The following is a 21,760-nucleotide window of genomic DNA, read 5'->3' as shown; positions in this document are numbered from 1 at the left end:
AGTTTCTGGGCTGCCGTACCGTGGGAATAGGGAATGCAGGGTGTTATCTCTGCTAGTCAAGCTAGCAGAGGTTCTCGCCTAACAGTACAATACATAGAATTTTCCCTATACAGACGTAACTAACACTACCGTCTTCGCTGTAGCAACCGTCATCGTGAAGTGTCGAACAGCCGTTGACACAGCGGGGGTTCCAACCTGACTATCTATAGGGTGTCCTATTCAAAACCTGTTCACAATTTTTGCACACAGATTTTCTTATATTGTACATTTATTGGCGTGTTTATTCGGTGCGTAACTGACACCTGACACCGCGACCGTTACGCTGTTCAGGTTATCCTTTTCTATTTCGCAGTAACGGCCGTCGGCATAACCCCTCAAGGTGATCGAATCTGCGTTATACCAAATTCGAATCTAACGACAATTTATTATATTTTATATATTTATTATATTATTCCTGGAGCATATCATCGACATCATCTATGCAGTAAAGATTCGATGAAAGCGAAACGCACGGAACCGAACTACAGTGCCGAGCAAAAGTATTAGGCTGCGTTCACTTTGGGCGCTCACGCGCTGAGAGCGCTCGCGTTTATGAGCGCTATTTTCAACGTTTCCTTTGGTTTCTGAGCGCTCACATGAAAAAAGTTAGAATCGTTCACTTTGGCTATTGTAAGCGAAAATGGACGAGAAGAAGAAATTAATCATTGAAATATTTCCACAAGCATTACTGTTATTGGATATGCTTGAGGATAAAAAATATCGAAACTTAACAAAGGTTAGAAGAAAGTTAGAAGTTAGAAGAAACGTGCCTATTTCTGGCTCGCTCTAAACTGAACCCAATACAGTAATGTCTCTCACATTGCCCATACTGACGGACGCCTCACATTGTCCCTACGCTGTTTCTACGCTTATGTATACGTCACTTCTGCGCCTATGTCATCAGATGGAAGTCAGTCAAGCATGTGATGTATGTAACAGAAGCATGTGATGTGCGACACAGTCCTTTTGATGAGAGTTCGAGTCTTAGTAATTTAATAAAGGAATATAACTTTTTTAATTTCTATTCTATATCTTTTTTTTTCTATTTACAAATTTTTGGTAATTATTTAGATTACAGACGGTAACTCCGATTTCGATGATTTTTGAATATGTTGTAGAAATCAACATTTTGAACAACTTTTTCCTATACATATAACCGCCGCTCGGCCTTAGTTTTCGAGATATTTTCGAAAAACTGTCGAAACTAACACATTGAATTCTGGCCATCCATGTGCGTCCGTGACAACGTACGCATTAGTATGGGATTGCCGCTTTTCTACTGTTTCTGCAGGCAACAGCACGGCGACCGATGACCAATATATACCGTGTGTACTTCTGCATTCATGATTTTAATGTACCGTAGCTATGATGGCAGCTGCGAATTTAATATAGCCTAACCTAACCCAATCTACTCTACCTAATCAGTGAATTAAGTTAGGTTAGATCGCCTAACGGCGACCAGACACACATACTGAGATTCAAAATCATGAAAATTAGTTAAATTTAATTTTTAAGCCCACCTGTTATATATGAATATATATATTGGTGTCGGTCACCGTGCTGCTGCCTGCAAAAACAATAGAAAAGCGGCGATCGCACACTGACGCGTAAGAAGTACACGGACGCACACGAACAGGCAGAATTCAATGTATTAGTTTCGACAGTTTTTCGAAAATATCTCGAAAACTAACGCCGAGCGGCGGTTATATGTATAGGAAAAAGTTGTTCAAAATGTTGATTTCTACAACATATTCAAAAATCATCGAAATCAGAGTTACCGTCCGTAATCTAAATAATTACCAAATTTTTTTAACATATTGGCAAGATTTTTACGATTAAAATGAGTCCAAACGCGATATAATTCGGACTAAATTTATTTATTAAAGCTTATTAAATAACTCACATGTGTAAATATGTATTATATTTTATACATCAATAGTTTGAAATTATTTAACGCGATTGAAAAATCTATTGGGATTCAATCGTAGGCTGTACCACCACATTGTCCCTAAAACGTAGACTGTACCACCACATTGCCCCTGAAACGTAGGCTGTACCACCGCATTGTCCCTCAAATGTAAGCTTTTTCCACATTATCTAGACACAAGTTACGTATTCAACAGATAATGTGTACAAATATTTTGTGTATTTTTTCTATAAATCCGTTTTTTTAATTCATTTAAAGCGATGATGAAATGAATTACCTAATAGGTATGAATAAGTAAACGTGATCCAAATTATATTGTGTTTGGTCTCATTTTAATCGCAAAAATCTCTCCAATATGATAAAAGTAATTGCATATTAAAAAAGTTAAAAATAAAAAAGTTTATATGTAGTACTGGTTTTTAAATCTTTCATTTGCCCGACTCTAATTCTGTCTTTCTCTTTTATTCGCTGTCCTTTTTTTTGTTCGGCAAACTACAAAGGCAAGCTGCGAGGCTGGAAAAACGATTCTAGTCTTCCCAAGTTGCCCACTTTCGATTTCTACCTAACGGGCATTGTGAGAGAGATTACTGTACTACGATTACAAAATTTTGCAGAAAAAATTATTCAGAATGACAATAACCAACAATTTAAAGAGCAGTTTAGGTATATACATATAGTAATATTTTCTTTACAAAAGAAAATGTTTAAGTATCTTTTTTGTTCTGAAATTTTAAAGAAATTAATTTAAAATTAATTAGATTAAGGAAAATAAATTTTATTAAGTTATACAAACATATTAGAGAAAACTATGTTTGGTATAGCTTTCTCTGTTTATATGTAGATGGAAAAAAAATATATACATGTATACATATGTAATTAATTATATACTTTTTTATTTATTTTTTTAAAGGCTATTTGTAATCATGAACTGCAATTTACTCATTGTCTTGCTGGTCACGTTGGTTCTATCCACGATCAAAGAGTATGTATTTCGCTTATCAGAAGTACATGAATATTTAGAAGATCTAAAAAAATTTCCAAATGGCAGTCATATAATTGGCAATGCAGCTTATACAATCCACTATCATTTAATGGTTCCATTTCGTGATAATGGTCATTTATCAGAAAAACAAAAAAATTTTAATTTTTGTCATGCATCTGCTCGAATTACAATTGAGAGGGCATTTGGGTTACTGGAAGGAAGATTTAGAAATACGTGTGTGAAGTTAGCCCCGCACTTTTCGAATTTTGAGTTTTTCTTTTTTGTGCCGTATTGTGCTATGTTTGTGCTGAATTGTGCCGCAAACAAGAGATCGATAACATCAATAATAATTAAGAAAATAAATAAAAACAAAATTATACTAGCCCCGCACTTTTGTCGAAACGAACTTTTTCTTTTTTTAGATAATTTGTGATAACTTGTGCTACGTTGCGTCGTCGATAGAAACTCGATATCTCTATTCATTTTGTAGATAAAGAATGTTGAACTTTTAGGAATACGAAATTAAATATTCGTATAACTTACGAACGGCGTCGGATAATCACATTCTGCAAGTTGTGCTGAATTGTGCTATTTACAATCTGCCAGATACATGCGTTAAAAGTTGATATTAGCTTGAGTGTCAATAAAAATTAACAAAAAAGGGTGGGGATGATTCAAAAATTTGATACTTTCGAATTTTGTTTGATTGTGCCGGATTGTGCTAGACTAGCACAACAACTTTTCCTAATGACAAAATTTCGTCAGATCGCCAGATTTCGCAGCACTGGCGAAGTTAGGAATCATACCTTAGGAATTTGCATGCGATTAAAAGCTGGATAAGTGCAAGGTGGATATTCCCTCCACATGGGGGGTTTCGCCTTGGCAACCGAGACGCTCGACGTGGAAGCCGTGTAATATGATCCGAACCGTAATATTATTATTTATTACAAATGATTATTATTTATTTAAAATGTCAATCATTTTTTCGAATGTCATTAAAAGTTTTTCTCGAATTTCCTTATTTTCATTGTGTCTTCTTTCTTCATTTGCCTCTATTGTTTTTCTATTTTCCTTTAATTCTGTAAGTATTTGCTCCATAAAATATGTTTGTCGTGTTTTCTCTAAATAAAAATTAGAAATTATACTCATTAGTTTTATAATTAAACTTATAATTAAGTACAAAAGCTTACTATGTTGTACATTTTCGCATATATCTGAGGAGTTTTCAGAGTTTGATGTATTGCAATCTGATATAGCTCTTTTACCAGTTGAGGATACAGTAGCAACAGGTGTCACAATTGGTTTTGATCCAAGTAAGTCATCCATTAGCTAGAAAAAGATCATAGAATGAAATGTTTAAATATGTTTTTAACATGAAAACATAATTCAACGTAAAAACAACTTATTACAGAAAGATATGGCCATGCTCTTGTTGAATTACCTGATTTGTTATTATGGTCTTTAACTGCTTTGTATGTACGTTTCAAACTATGTACTAAATTTTGACAAACATTGAAGACCAGTTAAAATGTATCCGTGTTTTGTCATTTTTTCTGCTATTGCGAGTCATATTTTCTTATGTGACATTTTTCCACTTGTGAAATCATTTTGCCGTAGACAATATTCCTCAATTAATAAAAGAATTGCGGAATGTGGCCATTTAAAAGCTATGAAAGGAAATTTCATTATAAAATCAATTTTTTAAAAAATAATTTTTTGTTAATAACTCGAAAACGAACCAACATTTTGGCAAAGGAAAAAGTTGTTTAGAATCACGTTAGCAATCATCCTTCTTCGGCTGTCGAGGTAGTCGCGTACACCCTGTATATCCGCGATGATCCCACTCGCAATTTATGACATTTGTTGTTTATTAACCATTTAAATTCGGTCAATTTTTTTTCGGTTTATGATTATTAGCTAAGCAACAGGAACCCAAAATCACCTTACACTATGCTACAAATACTATTGGTTTCACTAAAAAGTGTGAAATAAAATAATTTTTAACAAAAAAAAAAATCCGACTTTGAAACGCACTAAAAAATGTAAAATAATTTCTATTTCATTTTTACCAGTATTCCCCCAGCTATTAATAAAATCTACATAATCGTTAAATAGGATACTAAATACATTTCAACCTTTTCGGAGACGGCGCAAAATTAAAAATACCCGAATATACGATCCTGCCAATAACGATTTGATTGCGGTATGGCAAACTTGGTAATTAAACCCCTGCATTATTTTGACGAGTCTGACTCGCGATTTAGGCCAAACTTGAATATCACGAGTCTGACTTGTGATCGAGATTTCGAATTAGTCTTTCTCGCACTCAGTCGCAAAATATCATGTTTCAAAGTTTCGACACTCTGTCTGCGCCGCTTGGCTCCTATTCCCACCATTCGGGCGCCCCGTGGTTGGCCTGGTTTTTTCCGAGTTTCCGCATAGTGCAAGGGGTTAATAAGTCGTAAGAAAACAAAACTACGGATAGTTTTCAATATTTTATCAGTGGGCTGGATGTGTGGTATTAGTTTACGATGAATATGGAAGACTATATACATTTTACCTTATTTGAACATAATTTTGTAATTGGTGATACGTTATGGCAAACATGATCGCTGATATCCTGAATCCACTTTTTATTTTTGTCGTTTTTGCATCAGTATACCCTGTTAGACTTAAAATTATTTAACTTTTTTGGTTTAGAGGATGTGTACATAAACTTTCGTATAAGAATACTTATCTTTTTTTTTAGGACTCCCATTACGATATCTGTTTCACGTGACTTATAATTTTAGTCCTCATCACTGTCCTCGTTAATGACGGGTACTATTTCGTCTTGGCGGAACATAGTACTTAAAATCTCGGCAGGTCTAACAATCGTGTCCTGGTGCCGCGCGTGCGACAGGTAGTAAATGATTGCTGCTACGTGTGAGCAGCAGCCGATGGTACGATTACCATTTGCACATTCGCAGCAATACCGTTTTATACCCGAAATACTAATTGAGTTTGGTACATAATCTATATAACAACGATAAGTTTTACTATTTATGTGACGCGACTGTACTTGGAATTTAATGATATTGTTTTTTTCTTTCAAGCTATGGATATTAATGTTATTGTCCGCGTCCATTACTTCTGCTAAATATGAAACTGCTTGTGATAATTGATATGACCGGGTAAATAAGATTTTTAAGTCGTTCTCTGTCAATTCCGGAAAATCTAATAATTGAGTAGCTGATATCTGCTTGAATGGAATTTTGCGTCGGTTCCAGTGATACTTTTCAACTTCTATGGCTAATGTATTTTCGTTAGTTTGATTTTTCATTCTCTGTACTATCTTGTGGGAAAGTCCTACATCAGAATTTCAACGTTTACCAAATCTGTTGTTTAAAAAGCAAGCGATTTTACAAAACAATTTAACTTGAGGCAATAATTTATTATCCATTTGATAATGCAAGAGTTTATACTTCTGACCTATGATGCCGTGAATTGCTTCAACGACCCAACGAATTTTTGTGACATATTTAGATGCGTTTGACTCTGCAGTTGTGAGCTGACTACGTTTCCCTTTCAAAGCAGGCATCAGTACTTGAAAACCAAATTCTCTCAAATATGATTCTACGTTACGAAATCCTCTATCCACGATGCAAATGTCTCCGCATTTCATGAGATTTTGTGAGCCATTTGGGTCTTGCAAAACGATTTTCATTATTTGGGCATCATTCTGATTCGCATAGAAGGGTCCAAGAATATCAACAACATATCCATTTGTTGTACAGATGGTAAACGGTTTACACAGCGGAACTTTTTTCTGACCAGAATATGATTTCCGCTGATACTCGTTATTACTACTTTTTTGATGCCGAATATATGTGCCATCGAAAATCAATGCTAATTGATTTGTAATACTACATAGCTGTTTAGCAATATCAGAGCTTTCATTATATATTAAATACTCGCGAGAAAAAGAACCAAACCCGAAGTGATTAGGTCAAATATCATTCTGAAACGAAATTAAAACCGATTTACAAAAATTCGATACCTGTTGTCATGCTATTTGAGTTACCCGTACGCAACTTGAATAAAAAAACTACAATGGCTTGAGTAATATTGCGAGTTTCTGAGTTTCGCATTGAAGTCATTAGTTCCCGAAGACTAATGAGATTGTCCCAAGTTAAACCCGTAAATACTTTTAAACGTTCTTCCGATAACGAGAAATCACCTACTTTATCGTTGATCTCAGAATCGCTGTTAATTGCAATCAGTTCAAAGTGATCTCGTAATTCATTAATTTCTATTAAACTACATTTGGAATAAATCTCTAACTTCCCGACAATCTTACGATATAACCGTTTGTTTAATAAGTGATTAGGACAGCACCGATTCTCTTTATAGCACATATAATCTACGCATCACAAATACCTGCTTCCGCGTTTCAAATGGCATGCTGATGATACCTTTCTAGGACCCACACACGAAACAATATGCATGTGAAGCAATTACCCGTGAAAATGGCATTTCAATATATTGCAAATTCGAGTTATCAGCGATACTAAAGTCTAAAACAAATGACGGGTCTTCTACTGTTGGATCAGAAAAGCTCGACGATTCTTCAAGAGACGAGGATGTACTTGTAATAACTTCCGATGAAACTTCCCGGGATGTTGCAGCTATCGATGATTTGACAAAAGATGTCGTGGCTGAAGATGTTGAGGCTTGTAGTGATTCAGTTAAGGATGTTTCGACATTGGATGCAGTTACTGAGGACATACTAGGTGACGGAATAGAGGGTTCTGTATTTGCAGGCTCTACTATATTAAATTGAATACTTCTACAAATGAAAAGACGGCACTTATTGCAAAGGATATCACCAACAGCCACCACTTTGCCTAAAATCCGCGAAAACCTAACGGCCTCAGTCACCGAATTAATTTTTTTCTTTTGCCCGTATGACTTGCAAATGAAGATATTGCATCTAATACACCTGGCACGCGCAGTTCTCCTGTCGACAAATTGCACAGTACTGGTAGACATATTGACACTTGTGATTAAACACTCCGTAAGATCTTAACCGTTTAGAATTCCGTTTAAGACTGATCACGTTCTTGAAATGTTTGCTTGGAGTAAGAGCTTTTACCCTGGAGGGGGTATATTTGAAACTTGCGAAAAATAGGTAGGTGGAATATCGTTCTCTTTAATTGGGTGTTTCATTTTTTTGGGAAAGGGTGGAGTGATACCTGCAGGAACGCGAGGACTCCGGAAATTCATCAATGCTATGGTTTTTCCAGGTTGACCGCTGAAGGGTCCGCGTACCGTTTTTAATTTACCCTTCAAAACATCACTTTTATGACACATTTCGACTATTCAGAACCCGAAGGTGTTCAAATTCTAAAGGTCTTCGTGAATGGGCATGTCGTAAATACAGCCGCAATAAGCATAAAATCCGAAACATTAAATGCGGACTTATTGTACAGATCTGTACATCTATTCGGAAGGACGAAATCGTAAAATAACTTACCAATACCTGCAAAAAGATTTCTGAAGTTTCAAAGCAGCTATTTCCAATCATTCATAATACACCGCCTATTGCAATTCCGTTTTATATTGAGAGAAGGTAATGGTATTATTTCAAAACTTTGCCAATTTCCAATAGTCTTAGCATGAAAGACTACCTGGTCTTAAAAGAAAAAAAGAATAAAATACCAGCAATCATAGATCAACACACAACAGGAGAAGCGGTAGCGCTCCAAAATTATTATTATATACAGGTAATGATAAAATATTTTAAAAATACTTTTTAAACGTTTTTAAATGAATATTGTATATTATCATGTAATTAATAATTTTAAAAAATGATTTCATGGGAAAAAAAAATTGGACTTCTTGGGGCGCGAACCTACGACAAAAAGTTTTCACCGGTCCCGCAGTCGGAGACCTTACCGACTCACCTACCGGCGCCGTTGAAAAAGTTTCTAATATTTTAGAAGATAAGGTGCGTATACATATTCAATTAATTACATTAACTTCATTCCCTTCATTCAGATCCTGCTCCATCCAATGCAAAAATATAAAAAGTCACACAATCCACTAATTATATAAAGGAAATGTAAAAATTGAAGGTATTTCTCAAGTTATCGCACAAAATATGCCGAAAATGACGGTTTTTGATTTTTGTAAGTACGTTGCACCACACCTAAAAATCTGAAAAAAATTGGAGATAATAGTCATGCTAATATCTAATATCTAGAATATTTTAGAATTTTTGCAGATTTTTTGCATAATGTTAAATAGGAGAAATATGGCAAAAACTGCTTTTTCTTTCTTACCCTGTAACTACCCTCCCGGTTGAGGTACAGGGTTGAAACTTTGTGTACCATGGTTTTTTGGGATATGCTATCGAATGGTACATTGCGAAGCAAATTCGGCTCAAGGGCACTTTTGACCATCTTATCCTGCTATACCCTTTAATTGTATGGGTATTTATGTAATTGTATGTATCTAATGAGTCTCTGTATTGTCGACCGTAGTGGAAATGTGACGAAATTAAATATATTTGGTCTTTTCTAATCTCGAAACAACAGCGAGAGGTATGCTCGAAGAAGAATCGTATATCACATAGGTGTGGGTACTGGAATAATAAATAAACTGAAATAAAATAATTTGTAACAAAAGTACAACCGAGTTCTAAATACAGTAAATAATATGAAATACTTTCTATTTCCTAATGTAATAATTTGTATTTCATTTATACCAACATTCCAGAACTGTTAATAATAAAACCTATTTAATCGTTAAATAGTATACTAAATACATTTCAATCTTTTCGGAGGAGGTGCAAAATTAAAAATAGTTGCATAAATGATGCTGCCAATAACGATTTGATCGCGGTATGGCGAACTTGGTAATTAATAATTATTTTATATTTTATACTTTTTAGTGCATTTTGTTAATGTAGAAAAAGGTTTTATTAATAATTGTCACGTAATTGTGGAAACGAAATAGAAATTATTTTATACTTTTTAGTGCATCTCGAAATTGGTTGTATTTTGTTGATAGAAATTATTTTATTTCACACTTTTTAGAGGGATGAGCGGAATTGGTAGGATATCGTAAGGTGGTTTATTGTTGTTATTGGTTAATTGATAAAAGAGAACAATGTGAATAACATTTTTTTAAATATTTTTATTTTTTATTTAAGTTTGATAACTTGCAGGGTTAAAATAAAATTTGGATTATCTATGTATGTATATATGAAAAGGTAACTTACATAACTAAATAAAACTAAAATACATACTAACTAAAATAGGAAGGAAGATTATACATACTAACAATGATTAATTTAAAATGTTTTTATTTGCTTTATGCAATGTTAATATAAAAATTATTGCCTCGCCCCCTGCCGCCTCCTCTTCTGCCGCCTCGTGGCCATCTTCCCCGGTAGGGATGTGTTCTCCGTGTTCCGGCAGCCGTTCCTCTTTCTGTAATGTAAAATTTCAACAGCAAAGGGGTTAATTACACTGTCCAACAAATTTAAACCTTTTTTTCTGTTTCGATTCCCAGTAGGTGATTGTTATAGTGTTTTGTACATTGATTATGAATGTGAAAACCGTTTGGTCCTGTACGTACAGTTTTTCAGAAATTTGATTTTGAAAAAAAAAAACATATTTTTCAGATGGAAACAAATTTTCTGGCGTAATTGTAAAAGATATTGAAATTCTATTTACACTAAAAGATTTTGTAGACTTTCCTGAGTACAACGATACCTATCTTTAATACATTCTGAACGTTTATGTATCTTTAAACGATCATTGAACGCGGAGGGACCCCGATTTGGCAGCAATTTTTAGGATATTTTTCAATTTATCTGACAAAATAAAGTTCCAGCGTAAAATCGAATTAGGTACCACGCGATCGAGCAGATTGTTATCCTGGAAAACCACCCGGAGAAAGTTGCAACCTTGATTTTTGTATCAAGCCAGGAAGCGAAATAGGTTCGCAGGAGACGAAGTATCGACAGTGGTGCTCCGCGTCAGGACGGTTGCTCGGTGTCTCCCGTATATTGCCGCTTAAAGCAACCGTCCTAACAAGGAGCACCACTGTCGATACTTCGTCTCCCGCGAAGCTATTTCGCTTCCTGGCTTGATACAAAAATCAAGGTTGCAACTTTCTCCGGGTGGTTTTCCAGGATAACAATCTGCTCGATCGCATGATATAATTCGATTTTACGGTGTACTTCTATTTTGTCATATAACTAAAATAGGAAGGGAGATTATACATACTAACAATGATTAATTTTGTGAGGATTTCTAAAGCACTACAGTAAAAGCTGGATATATGCAACAAAAGTTTGGCTGGATATATGCAACATCGCCATCCCCTCCACTTGGGGGGATCCCCCTAAGCCGAACCGAGCCGCTCGGCGAGGAAACCGTGTACAGTAATGCTTCGAAATAAGCAAGTGACTCGGAACCGAACAGTTGCTTATTTCGAAGCAGGTTGCTATTCGGCTTGACTTTGTTCTCGAAACGGGACGATAGAGAACGCGAGAAACGAGTGAGAGATCCGAGGTAGCGACAAATCATAAAGTGATCGGCCGAGCAGCGATGTTATTTTTTGAACAAGGATAGAATATAGCATGCCCTCTCATTCTCGCACTATGCTTTATTTCGAAGCAAATATACCCGACTGAGAAAGCATTACATATATTCTAACCTTCTTTTACTAACCGCTGTCAAAATTAACCGCTGTTAAATTTACAAACGTCATATTTTAAATTTTCATTGCAAACTCACATAAAAAAGTTAATAAAAAATTGCCTTCTACTATTTTCTTTCACGATTTCAACAAATTGCAATTTTTTAAAACGACAAATGCACATATCTTAGTAAATGAATGTGTATAAGTTCTCAAAAGAAAACCTTAAGTCATTTGGTCCAATTTTAAATGAGGTAATCTGTTTCAAACGGTAACCGAACACTGTTTTATTACACTCAGTATACAACCTGTCGGAATACGTTTTCTTCGATAAAACGTAACGTGTCGCGATGTACTTTTACAATCCGACTCTGGTAAAAAAGTTGAAGATTATTCAGTTCGAAGAATAATGTAATAATTATAAAATAATTATACACTGGGCATTAAACAATCTTCATTTGAACCCAATGAAGAATTTATTGGCAATATTGAAAAATTTAATTTACATAAGAAAACCTGTAAACAAAAAAAAATGAGCTTCGTGAAGCAAATAAGGCAACGTGAGATAAAATCATAACGATATGAATATACGAATCAGTGCCAAGACGCATAAAACGACGCGTGGAAATGTAATTGAATATTAAGTAATGCAAATTTTAATTAAATTGCAAGTATTTCTGAATTTATGTTACATTAGATCCATTTAACATTGTCATGAGTTTTGTACTTATACCGCATTGATTTACGTATGGAAAACGTTGATGTTCCGCGCTGACATCGTACCGTCGTATTCAATGAATGAAAAACTTAATATTGCCGCAAAATTCATTATTTTCCACTTATCACTCAATGTAACGGAATTCTACTATAAGTTGGCCTATTATTGCGATCGTTCTCACAATATAAACAAACATAGCTACAGCCCATAGACAGGTCGCGTAGTCACTTGAAACGAAAACCTGGCAACGTTACGTGTTCAATTGATTGCTACTGCTGTAATAATTAATTGAACCTTTTGAAAATTGCTGCAAAGGTAGTCGTTTTAACTACTATTATTTTATATTTTCTAAAATCCAAAACCGGCCACGTCTGCTTGGAGCGACTGGCAATTGTTTGTAAAAACAAACCAACCGCGTCTGCTTGGAGCGACCAATAATTATTTGTAATAAAAAACAAACTGACCACGTCTGCTTGGAGCGACCAATAATTGTTTGTAATAAAAAACAAACTGACCACGTCTGCTTGAAGCGACAAATAATTGTTTGTAAAAACAAACCAACCGCGTCTGCTTGGAGCGACCAATAATTGTTTGTAATAAAAAACAAACTGACCACGTCTGCTTGGAGCGACCAATAATTGTTTGTAATAAAAAACAAACTGACCACGTCTGCTTGAAGCGACAAATAATTGTTTGTAAAAACAAACCAACCGCGTCTGCTTGGAGCGACCAATAATTGTTTGTAATAAAAAACAAACTGACCACGTCTGCTTGGAGCGACAAATAATTGTTTGTAATAAAAACAAACCAACCGCGTCTGCTTGGAGCGACCAATAATTGTTTGTAATAAATAAAAAACAAACCGACCACGTCTGCTTGGAGCGACAAATAATTGTTTGTAAAAAAAGACAAACCGACCACGTCTGCTTGGAGCGACCAGTTGTTTCTAAAATAAATAAAAAACAAACCAACCACGTTTGCTTGAAGCGATGGGTAGACCTACAAAACATGCATCCCGTATGAGGAAGTATCGTGCGAATGAATCAAACGACGCCACGCAATTACGTCTGTACAAAAATTGCAAAAGAAATACAGAAACACGATGTCATGAAACTGTTAACGAACGCCATTTGAGATTATCTGCAATGCGAAAATATATGCGTTCAAAATTATTGTGTGAAACGATAGAGGAGAAAAAACGTCGCCTAATCATAATTTATAATCGTTTAAAGAACGAATCTGTAGAAGAACGATCACATAGGCTTAGATTAATCCATAGACGCTTAGCGAACGAATCTGCTGAGGAACGGTCACGTAGATTCAGATTAATCCATAGACGCTTAGCGAACGAATCTGCTGAGGAACGGTCACGTAGATTCAGATTAATCCATAGACGCTTAGCGAACGAATCTGCTGAGGAACGGTCACGTAGATTGAGATTAATCCATAGACGCTTAGCGAACGAATCTGCTGAGGAACGATCACGTAGATTGAGATTAATCCATAGACGCTTAGCGAACGAATCTGCTGAGGAACGATCACGTAGACGTTTATCCAATCAATGTATCGAAGAACGTTCACATCGTCTAATGCTCATGAAAAATCGTAATCGTAAAGTATTTTTAAGGGAAAGTACCGAATCAAAAACCACACGTTTAAGAGATATGCGCGAACGAGCTAAAAACCAAAGGAAAGAACGTTTCCTCCAGGAAGATTACTTTGAATCGGCTATTAATATTTTTGCTGATGTACCGTGTGCGGTGTGTTGCAAGACTTTATATCCGCAGCAACGTTACGCTTTACACACGCAGCCTTTGTCTGATCTAATTTCTGCAAATCTAATGGAATCAGAGAAGATAACAACATGTTCTCGTTGTCTAAATCATCTTAAAAAGCACAAAGTTCCATCACAGGCATTTTGGAATAAAATGGAACTAATGTCTGTACCTCAGGAGATAGCAGATTTATCGGAAATCGAGAAACAAATGTTGTGCAGAATAGTGCCGTTTCTTAAAATCATGAAAATTCAAAATCGCTTCAGTCAGGATTGGTGCAAAGGTCAGTCAGGTAGTCCTATTTGCCCGCGATGTGTTCGAAGTAGCCGAGCAACTTCCAGTCCAATTAAACCATACCGGTATAATGATTGTAGTGGAAAGTTACGAAAATTTGGAGCGACAGCGACAATTTAAAATAGATGTTGGAAAGCTTCGGGTAGCCTTACAATGGCTATTACAAAATAATGCTTTGTACAAAGACGTACAACCATGTTTTTCAAACATTACCAGTTGTTGCGCGCAGAGAATAAATTTTTTCTCTGGGCAAAATACCGGTAATTTTAGTAAGGAAGGAAGGAGTTTTAATAAAGTTTTAGAAACACTTTTAATGTAAGTAATATAATTGAATAAACAAAAGGAGTGTTTAGTCACTTTACACTATGATGCCTTTAATTAGTAAAGGCGAACTGAATAGAACTAGGTACCTTCAGTCGAAGTACCGTGCAAATTAGTCGCGTGATCAAAATTGTTATTTGTTTTCGTCGTGAAGAGCGAAAGAGTAGTCCGATCGTCGCCGCGTCGCGGTTTTTATAATCGTAAGCGCGATGACAACGCCGAGGTGTTTTCGACATCTGGCATAACTTTGCCTATTTTAAATTGGTGCGCTTAATCCCGAACACCAGTAATATTTTCGAAATAGCTCATGTCATTGAACAGCCGGCTATTGTAACAGAGGAAATTGAAATTGCACAAAGAAATACTGAACCAAACAGTAGATTTGTAGACGTTGGTCAGAATGTAGCTATTTTACGAGGCACGTTTCATCAAGCTAGCGATCGCTTCAGTATCGAATCTTGTGGCAAGCAGTGTACTGGCATAGCTGCAGTTGCATGTGTTGCGTTTCATTCCCTTGATCCTAGTACGTGGTGTACTAGTGATGTCGATTATGTGGTTATAGTAGGAGACAAATATTATCGTGATTGCATTGAAGCGCGAAGTATTCCTAACCCCAACGAAATCAATGTAGACTATTTAGCCGCAACTGAATTATTGCCACATGTAACATTTAATAATAGGCGAGTCAGTATTAACGTTGACTATGAAATGTCGGTAAATGGTCACATTGATATTGATAACGGTGGTGATGGATTTCCAAATTTAAAAAATGGTTTGATTACATTTTTTCAACGGTATATGTACGGAATTCTTACTGCGAATCTTACATCAATAGCCGTATCATGCAGCAACCAGTCGGAGACCACCTGTTATTGGTTGTTTGATTCCCATGCAAGAGGTTCAAAAGGATATAAAGCACCGTTACGGGGCACCTCATGCTGTATGAAATTTACTACTATTGATGTTTTACACGCCACTTTGCGTCGTAATTTGTATGCGAAACATGGCAACAGTAATGTATTAAATATCTACTCATTAACACCTGTAACAATTGCATCCGAGAGAAATAGATCTTCACTGGTAGAAAGAATGCAACATCTATCAGTTGTGACCCCACGAAATGAATCCGACGCAACACGAATTATTTTCGAAACAAGCATGTTACGTTCGATTGACGAAGGTGTTCCCAACATTGATAATATCGTCTCTATCAGTAATAATAATAATAATAATAATAATAACGCAGAAAATGACCCGATACAACTGGCAAATATACATAGAAAAATAGCGCCTCCTTTGAACCTAGAGAGGGAGAGAAGAATTGAAGAACTGTGTTGGTACTTCCTGTTTCCAGATGGAAAAAATGGATACAGAGAGCATCGTGACATCCCAATAACATCATTAGATTACTTCCAAGCACGTATTCTGAGCAATGACAAACGGTTCCAACGAATAGATTATCTGTTCTTCGCATTATCTGTGGTTAAATATTACCGCGCAAAAGCTAGCATTTCAGTGTCATGTAGAATGCGCCAAGGTGAATATACTCCAGAGGGATTAGTAGACAACATACATCTCACAATGAGAAACATAAGAGGATCGGTGTCATACTGGAAACGATGCTGTTCGGAATTAATCGCCATGGTCCGAAGTCTTGGACCGCCCACATGGTTTGCTACGTTCTCTTGTAATGATCTAAACTGGCCAGATATGTTGAAGGCATTACTACTATCCGAAGGTCAATCAACGACAAAACTTGAAAACCTAACGTTTGCAGATCGACTACAGTTGGTTCAGAGACACCCTGTAGTTATTGCAAGACAATTTACGTTACGCGTAAACGCGTTAATGCAGTATTTAAAAAACTCGCATTGCTTAGGCGGCGTTGTTACCGATTTTTGGTATAGAATTGAATTTCAAAATAGAGGAGGTCCACATTTGCACATGCTTATTTGATGTGTAAACGTACCTGATTTCCTAACCAACGAAGGCCAAGACGTTATTGAGAAAATTGAATTTTGTTCATTGGAAGTCGAAAATCACGATATGAACGATATAGTTCAAAAAATCCAAATTCATAAACATTCTCATACATGTTACAAAGATCGTAATAATCGTTCTTGTCGATTTGGATTCCCCAGACCGATAAGTGAAAGAACGATGTGCTTAGGCCCAGATGACACACTTGCCAACAACGGGCGTTTCTGCGTACTTAAGAGAACCGCAAATGAAGTTATGGTGAATAATTACAACCCAAATGTTTTAAAGCTTTGGAAAGCAAACATGGATATTCAACCATGCGGAAATGTTACAGCCGTCGCATATTATATTGCTAAATACGCAAGTAAATGCGAACCGCAGGACAGAGGAAGCCGTTTTACGAGCGAAACGCCGAAACGATACCATCCGAAATCAATTATTTTCGGTATCTACGGCAATTCTATCTCAACGTATGGTCAATGCTATAGAATGTGCTTATCGATTATGCCATCTGCCTCTTAAAATGAGCTCGCGAAAAGCTGTATTTATAAACAGCTGTCGGCCTGAGCAAAGATATAGAATTTTGCGATTTGAAGAAAATGGACCATCATTTTTCAATAACATATTCGATCGTTACGTAAAGAGGCCAGACAACCTAGAAAACTTGAGTTTAGCCGAATTTGCTGTCCGATATGAAACAATTTCAAGTGAAATATGGACAGAAGAAGATGGCGACGCTGAATTTAGAACTGACGATGAAGAAATTTCGAGATCGAAGTTTATAAAATTGAAGGACAATACCCGAATGCGAATAAGAAATAAACCAGCTGTACTCCGCCACCGATATTATACTCTGAACAATGATAGAGAAGGATACTTCTATAACTTAATAGTGTGTCACATTCCATTTCGTGATGAAAGTACACTTATGTCTGTAACGACCCAGTGATAGGTACGTCACTGCACCGACGTATAGGGAGAGCGGTTCCCCAAGAAGGCGACTCGTATGAATGAGAATTGGGATTATAGGTTCGTGTGGTGTGCGGTTAAGAAGTGAAATCCAACATTAATGTATCAAACTAAAAATTATCCTTTATTTAAGTAAGTAAATTAACTATAATTGCTCTAAGTAAGTATAATATTAAGTATAACAATAGGTACGCCCTAGATAATGAAATACAATAAGAAATTATAATAGGTACGCCCTAGATAATGAAATACAGTGCAAAATATATGATTAACGCGACTTGATCTTCGAATACAGCCAATACTCTGTACAATTTGCCAAGTTACACTAAGTACTGGAAAACTATATTCTAGTAGCTTGTATGATACCTTCGGACACGAGCGGACTATACCTACAGGTCGCAATCGGTTTCTGGTCTAGCCAGAGCTATGCTAATACAGGCCTGCTCAAGGAGCTCCGCTCCTCGCTAGCTCTTTACACTTGAACGTGTGGCTTAGTATTAGCACGTGTTCAACACGTTGCGTACCATGAGTAGGGTGTCCACAGATCCGAACTCTCGTACGTCGCTACTGAAAGAGAAGGATAGAGCTAATCTCGCGCTCTATAGTTGCCTAGGCAATTCAGCGCAAGCTTTTCCTCTACTTCCAGAGTATTGTCTGCATCTGACCGAAGCCAGGGAAGATCTGATCTGGCTCTGCGTGGAACGCCTCTATTTATAGTCAGATTCTGCTGACTTAGCGTTTTTTTTTATTATAGGGTTCCTCTGAATTTCTGGAATTCCCCATCACGTGACGGCCGAGCACCCCTGCTCCTTAGTCTACGCGGTCACCCTACTCTAGAATCTCACCCCACCGCGAGATCATCGGGGTTGCGCTGGCGCGTATGCATTCGTTTGTCGATCATTTATCGATAATCTATTTACCGACCGACTTACCGACTAATTGCTTATCGACTTATCGCTTATCGATTTATTCAATCAGACTATATTATCGATTAAATGAAATTTATTTATTATAAGAAGTATAATACAAATCAAACTAATTACTTTTTATAAATTCAATTAAACGTAAAAATTAACTTAACTATTTTGTACAATATTTAAACCAAAAATAAATCATGACAACAACAACGAAATGAAAAAGGTGCTGGGTCTTCTTAACGGGTCGTTACAGCTTCCCCCGTGCGTTTGTCTCTTGTCCTCAAGAGACTGTGGTTGCGTCTTCTGAGGTGGCAAAGGGCGCAGCGGCATTTCTCTTCGCTGTTCCTTGGGGATGCTGATAGGACTCCAAAATATTTAATTATTTTTCCTTGATTTCTTCTCGGGTCACCTTTTTCCGACTTTCTATAGGTTTTCCAGTCGAATTCAGGAATGTCGATTGTAATTAACCTCCATCGTGGTAGTGGTGCTTTTTCTTCTACTATTATCATTTCTTTTTGCTCTGGCATCTTTGAAAATTTTGTAGAAAACAAATAATTAATAAATGAAATAAATTATTAAAAGTATAATTCTACCTCTCTGAACTGTTTTAATGCTCTTCTTAATCTTTTTAAACGTTCGCGTCGTCCTGCGCGTCGCACCATTTTCGCTCTTTATAAGTTGAATGTAGCGGTGCGTGCGTAGCGTCGCCTTGTATAGCTTTCTTTGTCGCTCTTTGTTTCTATCTCTTTCTATGCTAATATGGCGGACTTGCGATTCTGCGCATTAATAAATCGAACGAAATAAATATGGTTCGTGAGTTTTGAAATAAATAAATTCGTTTGTCGATAATTAAAGAATGAATATATATATATATTTTAATAATAGTTAATTATTTTATAAAAGAAATTAATTAAAAGCAGTATTTAAAAAGAATATATCGGGCTCTTCTGTGGGGAGTAAATACCCTCCGCTGAATGTCTCCCTTGTTTCTTCGTCCATATTATTGAGAGCGTTACTGCATCTGTTGCAAGCCAAAGCCGGTTGGATGTGAGCGATTGGTTGCCGACATAATATGCACCTTGACTGGTTAATTGCTTCTTCTCTCATTATGTAGTGGTGCAGTCCTGGATGGAGCCAGAATTTCCTCTGACTAGGTTCAATGTTTACTGAATCTAAAGCGCATAAAGCGCACATTCGACCTATTTTCAAATTCATTGCGTTTTCAAAACTGATCATTGTATCCCTGATGCAGAAGGCGTCTATAATTTGCTGACTTGTTTGAGCCATTATTTTCTATAAATGTGAATGAAAACAGTTGTATTCTATTAATAATTCTTAAATTCTTGTTTATCTTTTGTGCTTACTCTTTTATTAATTTTTCCCTTTTTCTTCTTTTTTCCTTTCTCTTTAATTTTGTCTGATAGCGTCTCTTTCTCTCGTGCTTTGCTTTTAGCGTTCTATGCACAATATGGCGCTAGGTTTAAAATTCTGTATCTGCGCATGCGTATGTTCCGAAAATTATATAGATTGTCGTATCGACTTTTATTTTTGATCCGCGCTGTAGATTGGTCGATAGGCCCTCTTTAGTCGATCTTTGTGTACTATCCTAGTCTTTTTGGGACCTATCTGCAATTCTATGTTATTTTTTTCTATGTTTCTTAAAACAGTGTATGGCCCAGTGTATTCTTTTTGTAATTTACTTCTTCTTGGTGGATTTAAGAGCATTACTTCTTCTCCTGTTTTATAATTAATTGGACGTATTTTTCTATCGTAATAGTATTTTTGTCTATATTTTGATTGTTCTAGATTTATTTTTGCGGTTTGTCTAATTTCATGTAAGTTTTGTAATAGTTTATCTACGTAGTCAGGGTATGTATCTAATCTGTCAGATGGTATAAATTTTGATGGCAATCTTGCCTTTTTTCCATAAACCAGTTCATGAGGTGTGAATTTTGTTCCCTCGTGAACACTTGTGTTGTATGAGAACATTGCTTGCTGTAGCCATTCGTCCCAATGTTCTTGTTTAGATATGTAGTGTTTTAAATATTCAACCAGAACGTGATGGCTTCTTTCCAGGGACCCGTTTGACTGAGGATGGAAGGATGATGTACGGTACGTCTTGATATGGAAGATTTTGGCTAGCTTTTTGATTAGCGAGGATGTGAAGCATGTTCCTTGATCAGTGAGGATAGCTTTAGGACTACCGAACTGGCATATGAATGAATTAATGAATGCTCTTGCGACGTCCTCGGATGTGGCTGATACAAGTGGAACTGCGACGGAGTATTTGGTTAAATTATCCTGTATAGTGAGGATGTAACTGTATCCTTTATGTGTCATTGGCAAGGGTCCAAGAATGTCTAGGGACACCTTATCGAATGCGTCTGAAGGAGTGTCTGTGATAACCATTGGCTCCTTATTCTTCATCCTTACTAGCTTGGTTCGCTGGCAGCTTATACAGGATCTAACGTAATCGGTAATTTCTTTTTTCATGTTTTTCCAATAATACTTGTTCCTGATTCTAAGGTAAGTTTTCCTGATACCTTTATGTCCTGCGACTGGGCTTTCATGATTTTCCCTAATTATATTTTTTCTTTCCTCTTTAGGTGGAATTTGGACCGTTCCTTTGCAGATAGTGATGTTGATATTAGAGTCTGCAAAGACTATCTGGAGAATTGCTTTTAAACCCTGTCTATTTGGCATGCTGCACTCCTGGATTCCTTTTTGGAGTAATATTTGATGAAGAATTTTAATTTTCTGTGGTAATGTTTCTCTAGATTCTACTATCATTCCAAAAATTAATCTATTTTTGATTTTATATTGCATGATGTTACTTTGTGGTTTAGAAATTTTAATCTTTTCATTTTCCATAAATTGTCTTGATTGTATATCTTCTGGTTGTCCTTCTTTGTTAAGAAATATTATTGCTGTGCCTTTTTTCATCCATAGATGGTCTTCGGTTTCTTCTATTTTTAATATAATTGGTTTATTGCTGATTATTTTGGGTTTTATTTGTTTAATTTTTGGTGGTTGATTTTTTTCTTTTTTAATTTTGATGGGTGTAATCGGAGCTGATAGAGTATCGCTTGAAGTCTCTTTATCTATTTTTCTTTTTAGTACTGGAGATCTTCCTCTTGTGCTTGAAGA

The 21,760-nt window shown here is 36.1% G+C and overlaps 1 pseudogene; it reads right to left on the bottom strand.

Annotated features, from left to right (window-relative positions):
• Positions 1-3,905: 3,905 nt before the first annotated feature.
• On the bottom strand, positions 3,906-18,943 carry LOC143305539 (uncharacterized; annotated as a pseudogene).
• Positions 18,944-21,760: the final 2,817 nt, after the last annotated feature.

This window comes from Osmia lignaria, chromosome 8, assembly GCF_051020975.1.
Source record: "Osmia lignaria lignaria isolate PbOS001 chromosome 8, iyOsmLign1, whole genome shotgun sequence".
NCBI lineage: Eukaryota > Metazoa > Arthropoda > Insecta > Hymenoptera > Megachilidae > Osmia > Osmia lignaria.
Note: the sequence above shows the minus strand (reverse complement) of the source record. Positions and strands in the feature narration are given on the sequence as shown.